At 35.6% G+C, this 9449-nt stretch overlaps 1 long non-coding RNA gene across 1 annotated transcript; it reads left to right on the top strand.

The window, feature by feature from the left end:
* Positions 1-7707: 7707 nt before the first annotated feature.
* Positions 7708-8817, top strand: LOC128288280 (uncharacterized). The gene is made up of 2 exons (XR_008278713.1): positions 7708-7859; positions 8776-8817. It is a non-coding gene; the product is annotated as an uncharacterized LOC128288280 (long non-coding RNA).
* Positions 8818-9449: the final 632 nt, after the last annotated feature.

The raw sequence follows: 9449 nt of genomic DNA, 5'->3' as shown, positions 1-9449 counted from the left end.
ATTGTTGAATGGCTAGTTGGGTAATGAATGTAGCATTCGCCATATGAGGTAAAAATGGGTCAAATGTTCGTGAAATAAAACTTCGTGAATTGATGAATTAATGATGATAGTATTGTTGATGTCATGTATATATGTATAAATATTTGGCAAGACGGTTAAACTAGTTAATTTATTGATTAGCTCAAGAAGCTAGAGGGGGAGAATCAAGCAAAAGCAAAGGAAATAACATCGAATAGCCGAGTTGGAACCATTTTACCCAACACAAGGTAAGTCATTAAGCACATATGTTTGATATTGCTTAAATGATTGTAAAATCTATTCAATTGTGTTTAATGGGATGATATATATATATAAATGAAAATGTATGTGTATGGAGTGATGACATTTGTTGAAATGTGTAGAAAGTTTACTTTCGGCACTAAGTGTCTTGCAACACGTGTGTGCGGTGATGAGATTGGCACTAAGTGTGCGTGCTGGAAATATATGGCACTAAGTGTGCATGCTGGAAATATATGGCACTAAGTGTGCATGCTGGAAATATCTGACCTTTGGGTGTGCGAGCTCGAAGGGTATGGCACTATGTGTGCGGGCTTAAATCGCATGGCACTAAGTGTGCGAAATCGAGTATTAAGCATCTGTATGTATGCGTACTATATATATATATATATATATATATATATATATATATCTCCGATCGAACAATTATATGGAGGGTGTGTCTCCATCGAGTTGAGTATGGACAGCGGATCGGGTAAGTACCTTGAGCTCATGACGAATAGGAAATACGTTCATGCTCGCGGTTGAGTTTGGTAAGCTTTAGATCTATGTGATGATTGCAATTGTATGATTGTGGTGTGAATGAGTTGGTGTGTAAAGTGCCTCAAATATCTTATTGTATAGAATATGAAATGTGGATGTATGACTTGGTATGAGATTGAACCGAAAGGTCCGAGGATTTATGGTATAGTTTCGATATGGATGAGTACCCAGCTTCGTTATTGTTTCATGTTGTGATAACTTTATCAATGGATGGTTGTTGAATGCTTAAGACTTACTGAGTTATAAACTCACTCGGTGTTTTCTTGTCACCCATTTTAGGTCTTTTGGACTCGTATTGTTGCGTGCTCGGAACCGTTGTTGAAGTCATCACACCGGCTGGAAATCTTTTGGTATTGTCTTCGTTGTTGAAGAACATTTGGCATGTTTAGGCTATTTTGTTTTGTTGAATTGTGGGTTGTAAACTTTAAGCCATGTGAAAATGGCCTATGTGGTCGTCGAGTGGGATGCTAGGAGCTATAGCCACGAGTCTTAGAAACTTTAATTTTGATAAGTGGCCATAATTTGTGTCATGTATGATGGATGATTAAGGCCAAGGAAAGATTCATGAAATTGGCATAGTCTACTGCAGTAACTGTTGCGGACAGCAGCAGTGAGGTGAGATTGAAAAATCACTAAAAATAGTAGAAGTAAAATTAAATAGTGAATAAATTATGAAATTGAACCTTGATGAATCTATTTTTATATGGACGAAACGAAATGACCATATGAGCAGTATACTGAGAGATATTAAAGTTCTCTTGAGACAGGGCCAGAACGGTTTCTGGGTCCCCTGTCGCGACTTTGAAAATTTACTATAAATTATCCAGAAAGAATTAGAAGTAATGCCTTATATGTGCAGATTCCATTTTGAGTCTAGTTTATTAGAAATAATCAGCGCCAGTATTAAAGCCCTGTACAGAGAGATATTCAAGTTGTAACGCGCGAAGATCAGTGTAGTCGACCCCTGTAACATGGGTGAATTTAACTAATAAACTGTACCAATTGGCCCGACCAAAAATTCTAGAAATAAATCCATGGATGGATATATGAGTCTAAATTCAGGGAAAATTTACAGAATCAGTTTCCGAGTTTTGGAACTCGAGATATGATTTTTAAGGCGACAGTGACGCAGTTTTCCAGCCTGCCTGGAAATGCCAAATTGGTTGGTACTTTGATAGGATTTGGCCCGTTAACCCCTCGTGTCCGACACCGGCGACGGTCACGGGTTAGGGGTGTTACACCACATATGATCATATTTAGCCATTCCAATGGCTGATCATGTGACCAACACTCTCATTCCAAACCATAATCACATCATGAAACCAAATATAATTACAAACCACATATGGTCAAATTCCATACTCCACTTTTACGAACCATTTTCGCATGGCACACACATATACATCACAAAGTACTTAAAACAACCGAGGGTGGTCCTATACATGCCATATCCAAAACGCAACTAAAGGAGTACCAAAAGGGCTTTGATAGTGTGGTTGACTTCAACTTCTATGATCCCGAATCGATCGCTAACGAGCAAAATCTATAAACAGAGAAACAAAGAAACGGAGTAAGCAATTTATGCTTAGTAAGTTTCAAGCCATAATATACACACAACCAAAGCATAGCATTCAAGTAGCTAAACAATAATTCATATGCACAATTTCTCAAAGACATGCTTACTTCACAATCCCAACTCTTATATTCATACACAAATAACGGCCTAGTTAATGCCGATAGCTCATTTATCATTAGAGCGAATATTCATACGCACTTACTCATAGTGTGCGAAGCACACACAAAACATACCTTGTTGTTGGGAATTTCACAAGTGCATTAACTGAAAATTTTCCAACAAGTTCAAAGTTCTCGAATCACATACCTTCGGAGTTTATCCGGATATAGCTACTGTTCAAACGCCTTCGGACATAGCCCGGTTATGGTAACCCGCACAAAGGCCTTCGGACTTAACCCGGATATCACAATTTGCACAATTGCCTTGGGCTTAGCCCGGATATCATAACTCGCCTAATTGCCTTCGGCTTAGCCCGATATCATAACTCGCACAATTGCCTTGGGCTTAGCCCTGGATATCACTCGAACATTCATACACATCTTTGTTTCAATTTCATAACACAACTTTTATGCACAATTCACTTAGCAAAAATATCATTTCGGCTCAATGGCCACATACAAAGGCACAATTTCGATTGCTTATTACTTCATTCAATCGAATCAAAATCTAAGTTTCGATACTCGAAAACTTACCTCGGACGTGGTCGAACGATTTCGACGGCTATTCGACGACTTTTTCCTTCCCCTTATCGGATTTAGCTCCCCCTCGCTCTTGAGCTTAATTTAACAAATAAATTGGTTTTATCATTTGAGCATCGAAAGAGGAATTCAAGATACCTAGCCAATATATATGCTTATTAGGCATCAAAGTCGCATATGTACGAAATCACGAATCGAACTCAACACATTAGTTAATATTCCTCTTAGCCGAATTTTCTAAGCCAAGAATAGGCATCAATATGCTTGCCTCTAACCGAATGCATGCACACCAATTTCCCTCATGTGGCCGAATATGCATGTCCATGTTGAGGCCTATTATGCACTTAATACCACACAAAACAGCATGCATTTTACTAACTAACGATTACATATTGTAGCTCAATACACATCTCTCATGTACTTCATAACCAAACATCATCACAAGCAAATATATACCTTGAAATAGTATATATGTCATGCCAATACATCATGTGCAAACATGTATACACATATAGGTGCAAGGTCAATCTCAAGGGGTTCATACCCATCCAAACACAAATTTTACCAATCAAGTAACAAGCATAAATCATGCTCATGAATGCACCATGGCGAATACATCACAACCATACTCTTTCAACTTCGGTCATGGTTAAACAAAGAATTCAATGTCCTACTCAAGAATACTAAAAGAAATTTCAAGAGTAGTCAATCCATCATTACATGCATCATCAACAAGCTTCACATTTAGCATGCAATGGCTTTAACACAATATCAACCTTGGCCAAATACCATTTTTCATGGCATAGCAAGGATTTGAACCATGGCTAACATGCACATCAAGTTAGCAACCAAAACAAGCATGAATCTCATGACACAACCTCAACATACCTTAATCTTGATGCAAGTATAGCCAAATCTCCTTCTAGATCTCTTCTAAACTAAAATGGAGCAAAATTTCCTTCATTCTTAGAATTTTCAGCCCAAAGAAAATGAGAATGGATTAACCAAATTTTTTCTTTTCCTTTCTCTCAACTCACGGCCAAGGGGGGAAGCATGGATGAGACCATTTTTTTCTTTCTTTGCCCATGCTCTTTATTTTATTATTTCACCCTAATGCACCAACAAAACATGTTTCATGACATGTTTTGCCCATCCACTCTGCCATGGCCGGCCACTTCATGTTGGGGGAAATTGACATGCAAATCCTTATTTTTGCATGCATGTTCAACTAGTCATCACACCTTTCCCCATCATACTTTCAAAGTTTACTACTAGGTCCTTTCTAATGAAATTCACATTTATAACTCTAAATCGAAACATCAAAATGTCACACATGAATTAACACATATTATAGGCATCAAAATAAATTATAAATTATTTTTATGCCTCGGTTTTGTGGTCCCGAAACCACCTCCCGACTAGGGTCAATTTTGGGCTGTCACATCACTGATTTCGGCTTTTTGCGGTATTTCGGTAGAAGTAGAGATTAAGGAAAGAAACAATGGTGAATGGAGGGAAATAGTGGGCTGTTTTGAAAGAAGAAAAAGGAAGAAAAAATGAATTGGAGGGAGGTAGATTCGGCTGGAAAAGAAAAGAGAGAAAAGGCTACACACCAAAGAAGAAATCGGCACAACTAAGACCCTAATGTTGAAATTACTAACCTAATACCCCTTGCCGAAAATCCCCTCTCCAATCTCCCTTATTCGGCCAACTCTATCTCCATATCATATCCCTAAAATCTCTCCCCTTATCCCTCCTTAATTTATGCATTTGACTTGATCCAACTCTCCTCTTACAGAATCCACTTAGGTTCCAACACTTACCCTTCCTGCACATAAAAATAAATACTCTTATTTGCCAACACAAGGAATCGAACCCAGGTCTTCCTCTATGCTCCACACGCCACCTTTTTAGGAGCTTAGTGGCGTCACCCTTGCCACTTTACCAAAGCTCTTTTTGTGATACATTTTACCCACAACTTAATATAAGGGCACCTAGCCAGAACCCCTAACTCCTAAGTCCAAAATTTAAAAATTCTACCGGGTTTTGGCCAACTCATGGGCCTTCCATAGGCCCATTTACATACCCAAATTATGAATTCTATAATCACATACCAAATTTTAGAAATTTACTTAAAATATCAAGAATCGCGAAAAACCCGAAAATCAGGATGTTACACCCACAATTTCCACTAAATCACACTTTTATGTGAAATTTTATAACTTTTACAAATTAGTCCTTTTTAGCATTTTCATTGAAAATCACTTAGCAAAAGTTGTTTCTCCGGCCATAAACATGCATAATCTACCATTAAACATCAAAATACACAAATTTATAACATGGTTCAAACCCTAGACCTTCATCATAACTGAAATAAATGGTAGAAATAGGTAGATCATGTTACAAGGATTTTAAAAACGTGAAAATCATTAAAAACGGGGCAAGAACGGACTTACTATGGAGCTTGGAAAGATTAACCAAAACCCTAGCCATGGTGGTTTTCAAACTTTCAGTCGAGGGGTTGAAGATGACCAAAATTTGGCTTTTATTTTGTTTATTTAAACATTTAATTACTAAATTTTATCATACTATGGAAAAAAATTACATTTTTGCCCCTAAATTTTATCATAATTACACTTTTACCTTAGGCTTGTAAAATTATTTTCATTTAATTTATTTTCACCTTAAGCCTAGCCGAACCACTTTCATAACTATAAAAACCGACAATTTCCACTACATCACACTTTTATGACAAATTTTAGAACTTTTACAAATTAGTCCTTTTTAGCATTTTCATTGAAAATCACTTAGCAAAAGTTGTTTCTCTAACCATAAACATGCATAATCTACCATTAAACATCAAAATAAAGAAATTTATAACATGGTTCAAACCCTAGACCTTAATTGTAACACAAATAAATGGTAGAAATAGGTAGATCATGTTACAAGGATTTCAAAATCGTGAAAATCATTAAAAACGGGGCAAGAACAGACTTATTATGGAGCTTGGAAAGCTTAAACAAAACCCTAGCCATGGTGGTCTTCAAAATTTCGGCCGAGGGGTTGAAGATGACCAAAATTTGGCTTTTATTTTGTTTATTTAAACATTTAATTACTAAATTTTATCATACTATGGCAAAAATTACATATTTGCCCCTAAATTTTATCATAATTACATTGTTACCCTAGGCTTGTAAAATTATTTTCATTTAATTTATTTTCACCTTAAGCTTAGCCGAACCACTTTCATAATTATAAAAACCCACAATTTCCACTACATCACACTTTTATGACAAATTTTATAACTTTTACAAATTAGTCCTTTTTAGCATTTTCATTGAAAATCACTTAGCAAAAGTTGTTTCTCCAACCATAAACATGCATAATCTACCATTAAACATCAAAATACAAAAATTTATAACATGATTCAAACTCTAAACCTTCATCATAACTCAAATAAATGGTAGAAATAGGAAGATCATGTTACAAGGATTTAAAAAACGTGAAAATCATTAAAAACGGGGCAAGAACGGACGTACTATGGAGCTTGGAAAGCTTAAACAAAACCCTAGCCATGGTGGTGTTCAAAATTTCGGCCAAGGGGTTGAAGATGACCAAAATTTTGCTTTTATTTTGTTTATTTAAACAGTTAATTACTAAATTTTATCATACTATGGCAAAAATTACATTTTTGCCGCTAAATTTTATCATTTTACACTTTTGCCCCTAGGCTTTTAAAATAATTTTCATTTAATTTATTTTCACCTTAAGCCTAGCCGAACCACTTTCATAACTATAAAAACCGACAATTTCCACTACATCACACTTTTATGAAAAATTTTATAACTTTTACAAATTAGTCCTTTTTAGCATTTTCATTGAAAATCACTTAGCAAAAGTTGTTTCTCTAACCATAAACATGCATAATCTACCATTAAACATCAAAATAAAAAAATTTATAACATGGTTCAAACCCTAGACCTTAATTGTAACACAAATAAATGGTAGAAATAGGTAGATCATGTTACAAGGATTTCAAAATCGTGAAAATCATTAAAAACGGGGCAAGAACGGACTTACTATGGAGCTTGGAAAGCTTAAATAAAACCCTAGCCATGGTGGTCTTCAAAATTTCGGCCAAGGTGTAACGCCCCAATTTTCGAGAATTCTGTGAATGTTGGCATAGGTTTAATTATGTTAGTGGGCCTCTAGAAAGCCCAAACTTAAGATAGAACCCGACAATTTTAGTTAATTTTTGTTCCATAAGAAAAAGAGGGTGAAATTATGAAATAGGACCTATGTGAAAATGTTTGAAAATGCTATAGGCTAAATTGAAGTGGCCAAATAAATAGGAGTGCAAAATAGGAGGATTTGCATGACAAACCTCCCATTTTACATGAAGTGGCCACCATCATGTTGTTGTAGACAAAATGTACACTTGATATCCATAATTTATGGTACAAATTGATACAAATTGATAATAGGTTAGGTAAATGTTCAATGATAATAGGTTAGGTAAATGTTCCATGATAATGGGTTAGGTAAATGTTTCATGATAATGGGTTAGGTAAATGTTTCATGATAAGAATTTCATGTCTTTTGTATTAAAGAATTAAATGGATGAAATATGAAGTTTTATTAAAAGAAAAAAGGGTGAAAAGAACAAAGTTTTGTCCATCTTTGTTCATCATAGCTGAAAGTTAGAGAAGAGAAAGGAGAGGAGAAAGCTCTTGAGTATTTGGTCATTAGGAGGAGGAAAATTGAAGGTAAGTTCTTGGTACCTTGCTTCTATTTTGAGGTTCATGAGTTCTTCTTGATTCTACCTTAACTCTTGAAGTATATTTTGATTTTTAGTTGTGTTGTAAGCATTTAGTCATGAATTAAAATGAAGGAAATGATTGTTGTTTCATGTTCTTTTGATGAAAAATGGAAGATAGGTGAAGTTGAGCCAAACAAATGAGCATGCATGTGCCTTAGATGTTAAAGGGAAAAATCGGCTAACATGTTGTGCTTTAAAATGATGAAATGGAGATTATACTTAAGTAAAATCATAGATATGTGATGATTGATTGGTGATATACATGTTTAAATAACAAGCATGCAAGTTAGGTGTGAAAGAGTGATTTGGTAATAAATCTGCTTGGGACAGCAGCAGTAATGTGACTTTGGAAAATCACCATAAATTGTGGAAGATGAGTTAAAAGCTGCATAAATTATGTAATTAAAGATTATTGAGTCTAGTTTCTAATAAAATAAACAAGAACATATTTTGAATTCTGTACAATGAGAAATATGATTCGTAATGAAGGGTGGTCAGATTAGTCAAACAGTGAAACATGGGAAACTTTGAGAAAAATCTGGTATTGATTTGCTAAACCAAAAATTTTGAAAATTTTATGGATAGAAGATATATGAGTCTATTTTCAGGGAAAATTAACGGAACTTGATTTGGAGTTTCGTAGCTCCAGTTATAAATAATTTAGTGACTGTTTCTCAGGAAGACAGCTTGCAGTGAAATTATGATTATGTGGTAAACATTGACAAAAATTTGTTAATGAGTTGCTTATTGATTTCTTATAAGCTTACTATGATCTGTAGGTGTGGTTGGCCGAATATTGTAAGGGGTTAATACGTAGTTTGTATTTGAATAGTTAGATTAACGTGTTAGTAATCCAATTGTAGGCGGTTCGTGTGTGGATCTCGTCAGCATATCGTCACAAACAGGTGTGTAACTGACACCCTCTCATAGACTAGATTGGCAAAAGCCGAAATGCCGAAATGCCGAAAAGTCGGTATTTTGGGAATTTGCGAGTGTGCGAATGCTCGTAAAATAGTTGGGTTTGTATATTTGGTAATCTAAAGTAATAAACTGCAGTACGCGCGATTTCGTACATTTTGATAATTTGGGCTTAATGGGCCAAAGATCGGGTTCATGGGCCAACGGGTCCAATTCGGTAAGTATGCGCGATAAGTGTTCTGATAGTACGTAAATAGTTAGGATATGCATGAAAACCCTAAAAGTAGCTAAATTACTATAATACCCCTCTGTATGGAAAATTACTGTTATACCCCTAGGTGCAAAATTATCGTTATACCCCTAGGGTTACTTTTGACTGAAAAGCATGACGATCTGATTCTGTATGATGTATGCCATGATTATATATTTGTTGCATGGGGACTTGGGTTATACTATGGAGGAAGCGTCCTGGTGGCTATGCCACAAATTATCTGATCTGGTGGCTCTGCCACATATATCTGTCCTGGTGGCTATGCCACAATTATCTGATATGGTGGCTCTGACACATATATATGTTCTGGTGGCTCTGCCACAATATCTGTATCTGGTGACTTCGTCA

The sequence above is a fragment of the Gossypium arboreum genome, unplaced genomic scaffold, assembly GCF_025698485.1.
Source record: "Gossypium arboreum isolate Shixiya-1 unplaced genomic scaffold, ASM2569848v2 Contig00189, whole genome shotgun sequence".
Classification (NCBI taxonomy): Eukaryota; Viridiplantae; Streptophyta; class Magnoliopsida; order Malvales; family Malvaceae; genus Gossypium; species Gossypium arboreum.
Note: the sequence above shows the minus strand (reverse complement) of the source record. Positions and strands in the feature narration are given on the sequence as shown.